Here is a 15,968-nt window from a genome sequence, read left to right as displayed (position 1 = left end):
CAGCCGTGCAAATGCTATGCCGCCGCCCACTGGGAGTGTATTTTAGCTTAGCAGAAGTGCGAACGTTTTTATCGCAAGGCGCCTGCAAAAAATTTTCGTGTAGTTTCAGAGTAGCTCAAAACCTACTCAGCGCTTGCGATCACTTCAGAATATTCAGTTCCGGATTTGACGTTACACACCCGCCCAGCGTTCGCCCAGCCACGCCTGTGGCTCGGAATGACCACCATTGGGCGCCCGCCTCTGTGCGGTGACTTTCTGCAGGTTCTCTGTTATGTGTTACCTGTTCAGCTGTTGCTGTTTATGTTGACAGCTGTTGCTGGCCGAGTTATGTTATGGTGTGCTGGTGTGTAAATCTCACCACACTTATTGTTATGTTCCTTCTCTCAAGTATGTCATTTCTCCTTCGGGCACTGTTTTACCTATAACTGACTGTGGGAGGGGGCATAGAGGGGAGGAGTCAGCACACCCAGATGAAGAAATTTAAAGTGCAATGACTCGTACTAATGTGTCCCCAATATCCCTTATGGACTACAAGGAAAGAATTTACCAGTAGGTATCAAAATCTCATTATCAGGTTCTAGAAAGGGGGAGGGGTCACAAATAGCAGACAGAGAGGGGGGATGCTTCCCCCCCCCCCCCCCGTTATTCCCGAATCACACTAAAAATTACCTGTAACCATATCTGAACCTATCTGGTAATAGAATTTCAGAGAAGTTTCATGCGTTTGCAAACATGTTTAGCTGCTGGCCGCATCAAGGCTTCTCCGATATCAGCAGTCCTAACACTACATAGTGGCAGTGCCCACATAGGGCCATGTGATTTGTCTACAGTAAGGCCTCATGATAAAGGCTCATACTAAAACGCATCCATTTACCAGGAATGAGTACTCTATCATCCAGCAGTTTATTGCCAAACTCCCCAGGAGACGCCTAATCTCGTCTGATCTTGGAAGCAAAGCTCTGAAAGGCCTGGTTAGTACTTGCTTGGGAGACTGCCAAGGAATACCAGGTGCAGTAAACACTCTTGCTGGAAAGCAGAAGGAACAATTCCCTATTCCTCTTTATTTTTTCTATATGATCCATTTATACCTACCAGATCCGAGAGGTGAGTGTATAAGTACCTTTGGGAATATAGCATCCCCCTTCGAGTATAAGCATACTTTTCCACTGTCATATCAATAGTGTTAATTTACAATATTGACCATTTTTCTACCATAATTATCAAGCAGATTATACATTCTTGAATAATTTGCTGAATTAAAATGCCTATGGTGGCACCACTGTTAGACATCTAAACAGAAGGTGACTTAACATCAAACTAGGCAACAAACCATCCCTTTTCTTCATCATACTAATACTCACCTATGGGTGCTAAAATTATCATACGGGATACCACCTTTTAGGAGGGAAAAGCCATCTACTTATTGTTTGTAGATACAGTATATGCTAGGCTACTCCTGGTAATATACTAAGAAATTCTTAACCTTGGCAGTATTTACTGTTTATTTTATACATATATTTTTAATATTATTATAATTTTTTTGTCACACCATATTTTATATGATTCTTAATAAAAGTAAAATTTTACTGTCTCTTAATTTTCAATAAGAGTACTCCAGCACAGTCTTTCTTTTTTCTTTTCTTTTTTCGTATCTATAATGGGTACAGTGTGAGTGGTGCACACAGGCCCCTGGGTCCAGAGGGGGCCTACATCGCACACACTGCACCCATTTCTTCTATACTCACCTTTCCGGTGTCCATCGGCGACTGTGTGTGGGCCCCCTCCTCTCCCGTAGCCGTCACCGCCGCTGCTAGCGCACTGAGCGCTAGAGACTCTGGCACAGTGCCAGAGTCTACAGCGCATGCACAGGACTCCGGAAAAATGGTGCGACGGCCATTTTTCGTAGTCCTGCGCATGCGCTGTAGACTCTGGCACTGTGACGGCTACAGGAGAGAAGGGGGCCTAAACACGGAGCCTGCACACGGGTCCCCTCCTCTCTAGAAACACAGCTGAGTGGAGGGTGATACGTTGTGATCATTTCACTAAGTGACACATAACATAAAGGAGGAGACTCCCCTCTTTCTAATATCAATTTCCATGAGTTTATTGAAGTCAGAATGGGGAACTTCCACTGACCCCTGGATTTCATTATGATTTCTCTAGTTGGAGGTTATTGTCAGATTACAGAGATGGATTGGCCACAGGCCTTCCATGGAATTTTGGAAGCATTGGCTAGACACTGGTCTGTGGACAACTTTACCTACAGGTATAAATATTGTTCTTCTGAATAATGGAACCAGCATTAACCGATGCTGTGCTGGTCTTTTGGTGGCCGGTCCCATCTCAGGGGCCAGTCACCTTATTAGGCGTGCCATCAGCCTTGGTCTGATCCATTCAACATCCCTCTGCCTACACCCCCAATGATGCACACTTCGTGGTGGCTATTACCCTGGACTTAATCTGACCCAGCCAGCATCTATTGCTCCCTTCTTCCTACTGGGCTGCTGCATGTCCCTTGTGTAACCAAGGAACAACAACTGAGTTGAGCACCAGCTTTTAGCATCCATCTTCCACAACCCGGCCAGTAGGGGGGACATTCCAGTAGCCAGGGGGTAATCCAGCACAAAGGAGTATATTTACTAACAGCAGGTTGTCAAAGTTTCCGAACATCGGTGGCTTTGACTGATTAGTTTTAAAACAGGAATCCTGATATAGCACTGATTTCTGTTGCGGTTTTAAAACTGTCAGTGAAAGGCATCAATGATCAGAAGCTTTAACAATACGCTCGTTAGTAAATATGCCTCAAAACCTGCAGGAGTGACTTTACAGGGAGGCACCCCATTATGCAGCTATACCATTAAGGCAGTATAGGGGCCCCTAACAGTACATGTTTTACAAATCTCCTTGTTGGTGCACTGGTGTAGTCATTACTGGCTGACACATTTTATAAGATCCACAGGTGGTGATAATTATTTTAATAGGGAAACTGAGGAGAGATGGAAAACATGCACTGTTATGGGTCCATGAGGACTGGAGTTGGGAAACACTGCTTTGTATCTTTTTTTCCATACATAATTTGGGGCGGGATGTACTAAAGGCGAACATGTGGCTTCTCAAACTGACTCATTCCAACACGCCACAGATCGTAACAAATGAGGCGTTCTGGCCTGGAGAAGAGGAGGAGGCCTATCAACTTCACATCTACTGTACCTGTGTCACTCTAGACTAGACTGCCCAAGACCCAGCCCCTTTGCCAAAGTGCCTGCCTCCTCCTCTCCTCTGTCTATTCTTCTACACGCTCCTATCTCTGCCTGAGACACCACCTCCTATCCCCGAGTTCTCACCCCTGCCTCTACAGGCTAGCCTGTTTCTCTCCTTTCCGCAGCAGGGACCACAGAGATCCTCCCTCTTGACAGGTAAGTGCCATTGGAGACGTGAAAATTTTATAATGGCGTCTAGGGGATGGTATATGTATGCAGTGGGGAGGGTGTATCTGTTTTTTTCTGAGGGTGGTTTGGTGTATTTTAATACCGTGCATGGTGGGGGTGGAGTATTAATGTAGTGTGTATGTGTGTTTGGTGTATGCTCTCTACATTATATGGTGGTCACTGCATTGCTTTCTGCATTATATGGCAGTCACTGCATTGCTCTCTGCATTATATGGTGGTCACTGCATTGCTCTCTGCATTATATGGCAGTCACTGCATTGCTTTCTGCATTATATGTTGGTTACTGCGTTGCTCTCTGCATTATATGTTGGTTACTGCGTTGCTCTCTGCGTTATATGGCAGTCACTGCATTGCTCTCTGCATTATATGTTGGTTACTGCATTGCTCTCTGCATTATATGGCAGTCACTGCATTGCTTTCTGCATTATATGGTGGTCACTGCATTGCTCTCTGCATTATATGTTGGTCACTGCATTGCTCTCTGCATTATATGGTGGTTACTGATTTGCTCTCTGCATTATATGTTGGTTACTGCGTTGCTCTCTGCATTATATAACCGTCGCTGCAACACCCTGTGCAGCACCAATGTTGTATATGCAACCAACTCTGGTTAAGAAGCTTTTATTCTGATTCATGTTGCTGTTCCGTTTGCATGCACTTATGAATGAGTCCCATAAATGAGAAATGGCTATTATGTATAATGACCAAGTTAAAGTAAAATATGACCTTGCATTGCAGGGGACACATGCACCTGTTCTGTTGCCGAATTCATTTTGCCTGAACATCCGGTGTAGCTTCACTCATACCCAGCATTCATTTAACCGCACACACTGCAGCCATTATAGATACACCACTGAGCTACTATTATATTATATTATACTATTATAGATACACCACTGAGCTACTATTATATTATATTATACTATTATAGATACACCACTGAGCTACGGGTAGTGTTGGCAGCAGTACGCATTTACCGAGTGATAAAACACAATGCTCCGCAATGTGTGAAACTGTTCCCAGGGATACAAGGTTACTTACTGGAACTCAGATTAGTTGTACGGATAAGAAATAGGGATGACGTGGGCATTTGTTTCTTATTTCTTAGGATAACATTGTTACATCAACAGAACAGAACAGTCCTAAAACGGAATAGGTAAATTATCATCTCATGGAATTTCTGTATTTCATTGCTAAATACTTTCATTTAAAGCAGACGCGTTTGCTTTGTGTGCCGGACAGTTTGGGGAAATGTGACCAGGATGCCTTTCAGGGCGCATAGGTCGGCAGAGCAAGATGGCGGCATTTCGGGATACAGCACAAATGAGCACGGGCGGAGGGAGAATGATGTACGGAAGAGCGTCACTCTGCTGTGTCTCATTGTGCGGATGTACAGAAGAGCGTCACTCTGCTGTGCCTCATTGTGCGGATGTGCGGAAGAGCGTCACTCTGCTGTGCATCATTGTGCGGATGTATGGAAGAGCGTCACTCTGCTGTGCCTCATTGTGCGGATGTATGGAAAAGCGTCACTCTGCTGTGCATCATTGTGCGGATGTATGGAAGAGCGTCACTCTGCTGTGCCTCATTGTGCGGATGTATGGAAGAGCGTCACTCTGCTGTGCATCATTGTGCGGATGTACGGAAGAGCGTCACTCTGCTGTGCCTCATTGTGCGGATGTATGGAAGAGCGTCACTCTGCTGTGCATCATTGTGCTGATGTATGGAAGAGCGTCACTCTGCTGTGCCTCATTGTGCGGATGTATGGAAGAGCATCATTCTGCTGTGCCTCATTGTGCGGATGTATGGAAGAGCGTCACTCTGCTGTGCATCATTGTGCGGATGTACGGATGCATCATTGTGCGGATGTACGGAAGAGCGTCACTCTGCTGTGCCTCATTGTGCGGATGTACAGAAGAGCGTCACTCTGCTGTGCCTCATTGTGCGGATGTACAGAAGAGCGTCACTCTGCTGTGTCTCATTGTGCGGATGTACGGAAGAGCGTCACTCTGCTGTGCCTCATTGTGCGGATGTACAGAAGAGCGTCACTCTGCTGTGTCTCATTGTGCGGATGTACGTAAGAGCGTCACTCTGCTGTGCATCATTGTGCGGATGTACGTAAGAGCGTCACTCTGCTGTGCATCATTGTGCGGATGTACGTAAGAGCGTCACTCTGCTGTGCATCATTGTGCGGATGTACGGAAGAGCGTCACTCTGCTGTGCCTCATTGTGCGGATGTACAGAAGAGCGTCACTCTGCTGTGCATCATTGTGCGGATGTATGGAAGAGCGTCACTCTGCTGTGCATCATTGTGCCGATGTACGGAAGAGCGTCACTCTGCTGTGCATCATTGTGCGGATGTTCGGAAGAGCATCACTCTGCTGTGCCTCATTGTGCGGATGTATGGAAGAGCGTCACTCTGCTGTGCCTCATTGTGCGGATGTACAGAAGAGCGTCACTCTGCTGTGCCTCATTGTGCGGATGTACGTAAGAGCGTCACTCTGCTGTGCATCATTGTGCGGATGTACGGAAGAGCCTCACTCTGCTGTGCATCATTGTGCGGATGTACGGATGCATCATTGTGCGGATGTACGGAAGAGCGTCATTCTGCTGTGCCTCATTGTGCAGATGTATGGAAGAGCGTCACTCTGCTGTGTCTCATTGTGCGGATGTACGTAAGAGCGTCACTCTGCTGTGCATCATTGTGCGGATGTACGTAAGAGCGTCACTCTGCTGTGCCTCATTGTGCGGATGTATGGAAGAGCGTCACTCTGCTGTGCCTCATTGTGCGGATGTACGGAAGAGCGTCACTCTGCTGTGTCTCATTGTGCGGATGTACGTAAGAGCGTCACTCTGCTGTGCATCATTGTGCGGATGTACGTAAGAGCGTCACTCTCCTGTGCATCATTGTGCGGATGTACGGATGCATCATTGTGCGGATGTACGGAAGAGCGTCACTCTGCTGTGCCTCATTGTGCGGATGTACAGAAGAGCGTCACTCTGCTGTGCCTCATTGTGCGGATGTACGTAAGAGCGTCACTCTGCTGTGCATCATTGTGCGGATGTACGGAAGAGCTTCACTCTGCTGTGCATCATTGTGCGGATGTACGGAAGAGCGTCACTCTGCTGTGCCTCATTGTGCGGATGTATGGAAGAGTGTCACTCTGCTGTGCCTCATTGTGCGGATGTACAGAAGAGCGTCACTCTGCTGTGCCTCGTTGTGCGGATGTATGGAAGAGCGTCACTCTGCTGTGCCTCATTGTGCGGATGTACGTAAGAGCGTCACTCTGCTGTGCGTCATTGTGCGGATGTACGGAAGAGCGTCACTCTGCTGTGCCTCATTGTGCGGATGTACAGAAGAGCGTCACTCTGCTGTGCCTCATTGTGCGGATGTATGGAAGAGCGTCACTTTGCTGTGCCTCATTGTGCGGATGTACAGAAGAGCGTCACTCTGCTGTGCCTCATTGTGCGGATGTATGGAAGAGCGTCACTCTGCTGTGCCTCATTGTGTGGATGTACGTAAGAGCGTCACTCTGCTGTGCATCATTGTGCGGATGTACGGAAGAGCGTCACTCTGCTGTGCCTCATTGTGCGGATGTATGGAAGAGCGTCACTCTGCTGTGCCTCATTGTGCGGATGTACAGAAGAGCGTCACTCTGCTGTGCCTCATTGTGCGGATGTACGTAAGAGCGTCACTCTGCTGTGCATCATTGTGCGGATGTACGGATGCATCATTGTGCGGATGTACGGAAGAGCGTCACTCTGCTGTGCCTCATTGTGCAGATGTATGGAAGAGCGTCACTCTGCTGTGCCTCAATGTGCGGATGTATGGAAGAGCGTCACTCTGCTGTGCCTCACTGTGCAGATGTATGGAAGAGCGTCACTCTGCTGTGTCTCATTGTGCGGATGTACGTAAGAGCGTCACTCTGCTGTGCATCATTGTGCGGATGTACGTAAGAGCGTCACTCTGCTGTGCCTCATTGTGCGGATGTATGGAAGAGCGTCACTCTGCTGTGCATCATTGTGCGGATGTACGGATGCATCATTGTGCGGATGTACGGAAGAGCGTCACTCTGCTGTGCCTCATTGTGCGGATGTACAGAAGAGCGTCACTCTGCTGTGCCTCATTGTGCGGATGTACGTAAGAGCGTCACTCTGCTGTGCATCATTGTGCGGATGTACGGAAGAGCGTCACTCTGCTGTGCATCATTGTGCGGATGTACGAAAGAGCGTCACTCTGCTGTGCCTCATTGTGCGGATGTATGGAAGAGTGTCACTCTGCTGTGCCTCATTGTGCGGATGTACAGAAGAGCGTCACTCTGCTGTGCCTCATTGTGCGGATGTATGGAAGAGCGTCACTCTGCTGTGCCTCATTGTGCGGATGTACGTAAGAGCGTCACTCTGCTGTGCATCATTGTGCGGATGTACGGAAGAGCGTCACTCTGCTGTGCATCATTGTGCGGATGTACGGAAGAGCGTCACTCTGCTGTGCATCATTGTGCGGATGTTCGGAAGAGCGTCATTTTGCTGTGCCTCATTGTGCGGATGTACAGAAGAGCGTCACTCTGCTGTGCCTCATTGTGCGGATGTATGGAAGAGCGTCACTCTGCTGTGCCTAATTGTGCGGATGTACGTAAGAGCGTCACTCTGCTGTGCATCATTGTGCGGATGTATGGAAGAGCCTCACTCTGCTGTGCATCATTGTGCGGATGTACGGATGCATCATTGTGCGGATGTACGGAAGAGTGTCACTCTGCTGTGCCTCATTGTGCAGATGTATGGAAGAGTGTCACTCTGCTGTGCCTCATTGTGCGGATGTATGGAAGAGCGTCACTCTGCTGTGCCTCATTGTGCAGATGTATGGAAGAGCCTCACTCTGCTGTGCCTCATTGTGCGGATGTACGTAAGAGCGTCACTCTGCTTTGCCTCATTGTGCGGATGTATGGAAGAGCGTCACACTGCTGTTCCTCATTGTGCGGATGTATGGAAGAGCGTCACTCTGCTGTGCCTCATTGTGCGGATGTATGGAAGAGTGTCACTCTGATGTGCCTCATTGTGCGGATGTATGGAAGAGCGTCACTCTGCTGTGCCTCATTGTGCGGATGTACGGAAGAGCGTCACTCTGCTGTGCATCATTGTGCGGATGTTCGGAAGAGCGTCACTTTGCTGTGCCTCATTGTGCGGATGTATGGAAGAGCGTCACTCTGCTGTGCCTAATTGTGCGGATGTACGTAAGAGCGTCACTCTGCTGTGCATCATTGTGCGGATGTATGGAAGAGCCTCACTCTGCTGTGCATCATTGTGCGGATGTACGGATGCATCATTATGCGGATGTACGGAAGAGTGTCACTCTGCTGTGCCTCATTGTGCAGATGTATGGAAGAGTGTCACTCTGCTGTGCCTCATTGTGCGGATGTATGGAAGAGCGTCACTCTGCTGTGCCTCATTGTGCAGATGTATGGAAGAGCCTCACTCTGCTGTGCCTCATTGTGCGGATGTACGTAAGAGCGTCACTCTGCTGTGCATCATTGTGCGGATGTACGGAAGAGCGTCACTCTGCTGTGCATCATTGTGCGGATGTACGGAAGAGCGTCACTCTGCTGTGCATCATTGTGCGGATGTTCGGAAGAGCGTCACTTTGCTGTGCCTCATTGTGCGGATGTATGGAAGAGCGTCACTCTGCTGTGCCTAATTGTGCGGATGTACGTAAGAGCGTCACTCTGCTGTGCATCATTGTGCGGATGTATGGAAGAGCCTCACTCTGCTGTGCATCATTGTGCGGATGTACGGATGCATCATTGTGCGGATGTACGGAAGAGTGTCACTCTGCTGTGCCTCATTGTGCAGATGTATGGAAGAGTGTCACTCTGCTGTGCCTCATTGTGCGGATGTATGGAAGAGCGTCACTCTGCTGTGCCTCATTGTGCAGATGTATGGAAGAGCCTCACTCTGCTGTGCCTCATTGTGCGGATGTACGTAAGAGCGTCACTCTGCTTTGCCTCATTGTGCGGATGTATGGAAGAGCGTCACACTGCTGTTCCTCATTGTGCGGATGTATGGAAGAGCGTCACTCTGCTGTGCCTCATTGTGCGGATGTATGGAAGAGTGTCACTCTGATGTGCCTCATTGTGCGGATGTATGGAAGAGCGTCACTCTGCTGTGCCTCATTGTGCGGATGTATGGAAGAGTGTCACTCTGCTGTGCCTCATTGTGCGGATGTATGGAAGAGCGTCACTCTGCTGTGCCTCATTGTGCGGATGTATGGAAGAGCCTCACTCTGCTTTGCCTCATTGTGCGGATGTATGGAAGAGCCTCACTCTGCTGTGCTTCATTGTGCGGATGTATGGAAGAGCGTCACTCTGCTGTGCCTCATTGTGCGGATGTATGGAAGAGCCTCACTCTGCTGTGCTTCATTGTGCGGATGTATGGAGGAGCGTCACTCTGCTTTGCCTCATTGTGCGGATGTATGGAAGAGCGTCACTCTGCTGTGCCTCATTGTGCGGATGTATGGAAGAGCGTCACTCTGCTGTGCCTCATTGTGCTGATGTATGGAAGAGCGTCACTCTGCTGTGCCTCATTGTGCGGATGTATGGAAGAGCCTCACTCTGCTGTGCTTCATTGTGCGGATGTATGGAAGAGTGTCACTCTGCTGTGCCTCATTGTGCGGATGTATGGAAGAGCCTCACTCTGCTGTGCCTCATTGTGCGGATGTATGGAAGAGCGTCACTCTGATGTGCCTCATTGTGCGGATGTATGGAAGAGCGTCACTCTGATGTGCCTCATTGTGCGGATGTATGGAAGAGCGTCACTCTGCTGTGCCTCATTGTGCGGATGTATGGAAGAGTGTCACTCTGCTGTGCCTCATTGTGCGGATGTATGGAAGAGCGTCACTCTGCTGTGCTTCATTGTGCGGATGTATGGAAGAGCGTCACTCTGCTTTGCCTCATTGTGCGGATGTATGGAAGAGCGTCACTCTGCTGTGCCTCATTGTGCGGATGTATGGAAGAGCGTCACTCTGCTGTGCCTCATTGTGCTGATGTATGGAAGAGCGTCACTCTGCTGTGCCTCATTGTGCGGATGTATGGAAGAGCGTCACACTGCTGTGCCTCATTGTGCGGATGTACGTAAGAGCGTCACTCTGCTGTGCATCATTGTGCGGATGTATGGAAGAGCCTCACTCTGCTGTGCATCATTGTGCGGATGTACGGATGCATCATTGTGCGGATGTACGGAAGAGTGTCACTCTGCTGTGCCTCATTGTGCAAATGTATGGAAGAGTGTCACTCTGCTGTGCCTCATTGTGCGGATGTATGGAAGAGCGTCACTCTGCTGTGCCTCATTGTGCAGATGTATGGAAGAGCGTCACTCTGCTGTGCCTCATTGTGCGGATGTACGTAAGAGCGTCACTCTGCTTTGCCTCATTGTGCGGATGTATGGAAGAGCGTCACACTGCTGTGCCTCATTGTGCGGATGTATGGAAGAGCGTCACTCTGCTGTGCCTCATTGTGCGGATGTATGGAAGAGTGTCACTCTGATGTGCCTCATTGTGCGGATGTATGGAAGAGCGTCACTCTGCTGTGCCTCATTGTGCGGATGTATGGAAGAGTGTCACTCTGCTGTGCCTCATTGTGCGGATGTATGGAAGAGCGTCACACTGCTGTGCCTCATTGTGCGGATGTACGTAAGAGCGTCACTCTGCTGTGCATCATTGTGCGGATGTATGGAAGAGCCTCACTCTGCTGTGCATCATTGTGCGGATGTACGGATGCATCATTGTGCGGATGTACGGAAGAGTGTCACTCTGCTGTGCCTCATTGTGCAGATGTATGGAAGAGTGTCACTCTGCTGTGCCTCATTGTGCGGATGTATGGAAGAGCGTCACTCTGCTGTGCCTCATTGTGCAGATGTATGGAAGAGCCTCACTCTGCTGTGCCTCATTGTGCGGATGTACGTAAGAGCGTCACTCTGCTTTGCCTCATTGTGCGGATGTATGGAAGAGCGTCACACTGCTGTGCCTCATTGTGCGGATGTATGGAAGAGCGTCACTCTGCTGTGCCTCATTGTGCGGATGTATGGAAGAGTGTCACTCTGATGTGCCTCATTGTGCGGATGTATGGAAGAGCGTCACTCTGCTGTGCCTCATTGTGCGGATGTATGGAAGAGTGTCACTCTGCTGTGCCTCATTGTGCGGATGTATGGAAGAGCGTCACTCTGCTGTGCCTCATTGTGCGGATGTATGGAAGAGCCTCACTCTGCTTTGCCTCATTGTGCGGATGTATGGAAGAGCCATACTCTGCTGTGCTTCATTGTGCGGATGTATGGAAGAGCGTCACTCTGCTGTGCCTCATTGTGCGGATGTATGGAAGAGCCTCACTCTGCTGTGCTTCATTGTGCGGATGTATGGAAGAGCGTCACTCTGCTTTGCCTCATTGTGCGGATGTATGGAAGAGCGTCACTCTGCTGTGCCTCATTGTGCGGATGTATGGAAGAGCGTCACTTTGCTGTGCCTCATTGTGCTGATGTATGGAAGAGCGTCACTCTGCTGTGCCTCATTGTGCGGATGTACAGAAGAGCGTCACTCTGCTGTGCCTCATTGTGCGGATGTATGGAAGAGCGTCACTCTGCTGTGCCTCATTGTGCGGATGTACGTAAGAGCGTCACTCTGCTGTGCATCATTGTGCGGATGTATGGAAGAGCCTCACTCTGCTGTGCATCATTGTGCGGATGTACGGATGCATCATTGTGCGGATGTACGGAAGAGTGTCACTCTGCTGTGCCTCATTGTGCAGATGTATGGAAGAGTGTCACTCTGCTGTGCCTCATTGTGCGGATGTATGGAAGAGCGTCACTCTGCTGTGCCTCATTGTGCAGATGTATGGAAGAGCCTCACTCTGCTGTGCCTCATTGTGCGGATGTACGTAAGAGCGTCACTCTGCTTTGCCTCATTGTGCGGATGTATGGAAGAGCGTCACACTGCTGTTCCTCATTGTGCGGATGTATGGAAGAGCGTCACTCTGCTGTGCCTCATTGTGCGGATGTATGGAAGAGTGTCACTCTGATGTGCCTCATTGTGCGGATGTATGGAAGAGCGTCACTCTGCTGTGCCTCATTGTGCGGATGTATGGAAGAGCGTCACTCTGCTGTGCCTCATTGTGCGGATGTATGGAAGAGCGTCACTCTGCTGTGCCTCATTGTGCGGATGTATGGAAGAGCCTCACTCTGCTTTGCCTCATTGTGCGGATGTATGGAAGAGCCTCACTCTGCTGTGCTTCATTGTGCGGATGTATGGAAGAGCGTCACTCTGCTGTGCCTCATTGTGCGGATGTATGGAAGAGCCTCACTCTGCTGTGCTTCATTGTGCGGATGTATGGAAGAGCGTCACTCTGCTTTGCCTCATTGTGCGGATGTATGGAAGAGCGTCACTCTGCTGTGCCTCATTGTGCGGATGTATGGAAGAGCGTCACTCTGCTGTGCCTCATTGTGCTGATGTATGGAAGAGCGTCACTCTGCTGTGCCTCATTGTGCGGATGTATGGACGAGCCTCACTCTGCTGTGCTTCATTGTGCGGATGTATGGAAGAGTGTCACTCTGCTGTGCCTCATTGTGCGGATGTATGGAAGAGCCTCACTCTGCTGTGCCTCATTGTGCGGATGTATGGAAGAGCATCACTCTGATGTGCCTCATTGTGCGGATGTATGGAAGAGCGTCACTCTGATGTGCCTCATTGTGCGGATGTATGGAAGAGCGTCACTCTGCTGTGCCTCATTGTGCGGATGTATGGAAGAGTGTCACTCTGCTGTGCCTCATTGTGCGGATGTATGGAAGAGCGTCACTCTGCTGTGCTTCATTGTGCGGATGTATGGAAGAGCGTCACTCTGCTTTGCCTCATTGTGCGGATGTATGGAAGAGCGTCACTCTGCTGTGCCTCATTGTGCGGATGTATGGAAGAGCGTCACTCTGCTGTGCCTCATTGTGCTGATGTATGGAAGAGCGTCACTCTGCTGTGCCTCATTGTGCGGATGTATGGAAGAGCGTCACACTGCTGTGCCTCATTGTGCGGATGTACGTAAGAGCGTCACTCTGCTGTGCATCATTGTGCGGATGTATGGAAGAGCCTCACTCTGCTGTGCATCATTGTGCGGATGTACGGATGCATCATTGTGCGGATGTACGGAAGAGTGTCACTCTGCTGTGCCTCATTGTGCAGATGTATGGAAGAGTGTCACTCTGCTGTGCCTCATTGTGCGGATGTATGGAAGAGCGTCACTCTGCTGTGCCTCATTGTGCAGATGTATGGAAGAGCCTCACACTGCTGTGCCTCATTGTGCGGATGTACGGAAGAGCGTCACTCTGCTTTGCCTCATTGTGCGGATGTATGGAAGAGCGTCACACTGCTGTGCCTCATTGTGCGGATGTATGGAAGAGCGTCACTCTGCTGTGCCTCATTGTGCGGATGTATGGAAGAGTGTCACTCTGATGTGCCTCATTCTGCGGATGTATGGAAGAGCGTCACTCTGCTGTGCCTCATTGTGCGGATGTATGGAAGAGTGTCACTCTGCTGTGCCTCATTGTGCGGATGTATGGAAGAGCGTCACTCTGCTGTGCCTCATTGTGCGGATGTATGGAAGAGCCTCACTCTGCTTTGCCTCATTGTGCGGATGTATGGAAGAGCCATACTCTGCTGTGCTTCATTGTGCGGATGTATGGAAGAGCGTCACTCTGCTGTGCCTCATTGTGCGGATGTATGGAAGAGCCTCACTCTGCTGTGCTTCATTGTGCGGATGTATGGAAGAGCGTCACTCTGCTTTGCCTCATTGTGCGGATGTATGGAAGAGCGTCACTCTGCTGTGCCTCATTGTGCGGATGTATGGAAGAGCGTCACTCTGCTGTGCCTCATTGTGCGGATGTATGGAAGAGCATCACACTGCTGTGCCTCATTGTGCGGATGTATGGAAGAGCGTCACTCTGCTGTGCTTCATTGTGCGGATGTATGGAAGAGCGTCACTCTGCTGTGCCTCATTGTGCGGATGTATGGAAGAGCGTCACTCTGCTGTGCCTCATTGTGCGGATGTATGGAAGAGCCTCACTCTGCTTTGCCTCATTGTGCGGATGTATGGAAGAGCCTCACTCTGCTGTGCTTCATTGTGCGGATGTATGGAAGAGCGTCACTCTGCTGTGCCTCATTGTGCGGATGTATGGAAGAGCCTCACTCTGCTGTGCTTCATTGTGCGGATGTATGGAAGAGCGTCACTCTGCTTTGCCTCATTGTGCGGATGTATGGAAGAGCGTCACTCTGCTGTGCCTCATTGTGCGGATGTATGGAAGAGCGTCACTCTGCTGTGCCTCATTGTGCTGATGTATGGAAGAGCGTCACTCTGCTGTGCCTCATTGTGCGGATGTATGGACGAGCCTCACTCTGCTGTGCTTCATTGTGCGGATGTATGGAAGAGTGTCACTCTGCTGTGCCTCATTGTGCGGATGTATGGAAGAGCCTCACTCTGCTGTGCCTCATTGTGCGGATGTATGGAAGAGCGTCACTCTGATGTGCCTCATTGTGCGGATGTATGGAAGAGCGTCACTCTGATGTGCCTCATTGTGCGGATGTATGGAAGAGCGTCACTCTGCTGTGCCTCATTGTGCGGATGTATGGAAGAGTGTCACTCTGCTGTGCCTCATTGTGCGGATGTATGGAAGAGCGTCACTCTGCTGTGCTTCATTGTGCGGATGTATGGAAGAGCGTCACTCTGCTTTGCCTCATTGTGCGGATGTATGGAAGAGCGTCACTCTGCTGTGCCTCATTGTGCGGATGTATGGAAGAGCGTCACTCTGCTGTGCCTCATTGTGCTGATGTATGGAAGAGCGTCACTCTGCTGTGCCTCATTGTGCGGATGTATGGAAGAGCGTCACACTGCTGTGCCTCATTGTGCGGATGTACGTAAGAGCGTCACTCTGCTGTGCATCATTGTGCGGATGTATGGAAGAGCCTCACTCTGCTGTGCATCATTGTGCGGATGTACGGATGCATCATTGTGCGGATGTACGGAAGAGTGTCACTCTGCTGTGCCTCATTGTGCAGATGTATGGAAGAGTGTCACTCTGCTGTGCCTCATTGTGCGGATGTATGGAAGAGCGTCACTCTGCTGTGCCTCATTGTGCAGATGTATGGAAGAGCCTCACTCTGCTGTGCCTCATTGTGCGGATGTACGGAAGAGCGTCACTCTGCTTTGCCTCATTGTGCGGATGTATGGAAGAGCGTCACACTGCTGTGCCTCATTGTGCGGATGTATGGAAGAGCGTCACTCTGCTGTGCCTCATTGTGCGGATGTATGGAAGAGTGTCACTCTGATGTGCCTCATTCTGCGGATGTATGGAAGAGCGTCACTCTGCTGTGCCTCATTGTGCGGATGTATGGAATAGTGTCACTCTGCTGTGCCTCATTGTGCGGATGTATGGAAGAGCGTCACTCTGCTGTGCCTCATTGTGCGGATGTATGGAAGAGCCTCACTCTGCTTTGCCTCATTG

The 15,968-nt window shown here is 49.8% G+C and overlaps 1 pseudogene; it reads left to right on the top strand.

Annotated features, from left to right (window-relative positions):
- Positions 1 to 901: 901 nt before the first annotated feature.
- LOC135052368 (5S ribosomal RNA) lies at positions 902 to 1,020 on the top strand (annotated as a pseudogene).
- The last annotated feature ends 14,948 nt before the right edge of the window (positions 1,021 to 15,968 follow it).

Source organism: Pseudophryne corroboree, chromosome 2 (genome assembly GCF_028390025.1).
Source record: "Pseudophryne corroboree isolate aPseCor3 chromosome 2, aPseCor3.hap2, whole genome shotgun sequence".
NCBI classification, from domain to species: Eukaryota; Metazoa; Chordata; class Amphibia; order Anura; family Myobatrachidae; genus Pseudophryne; species Pseudophryne corroboree.
This window is presented reverse-complemented; position numbering and strand designations above follow the sequence as displayed.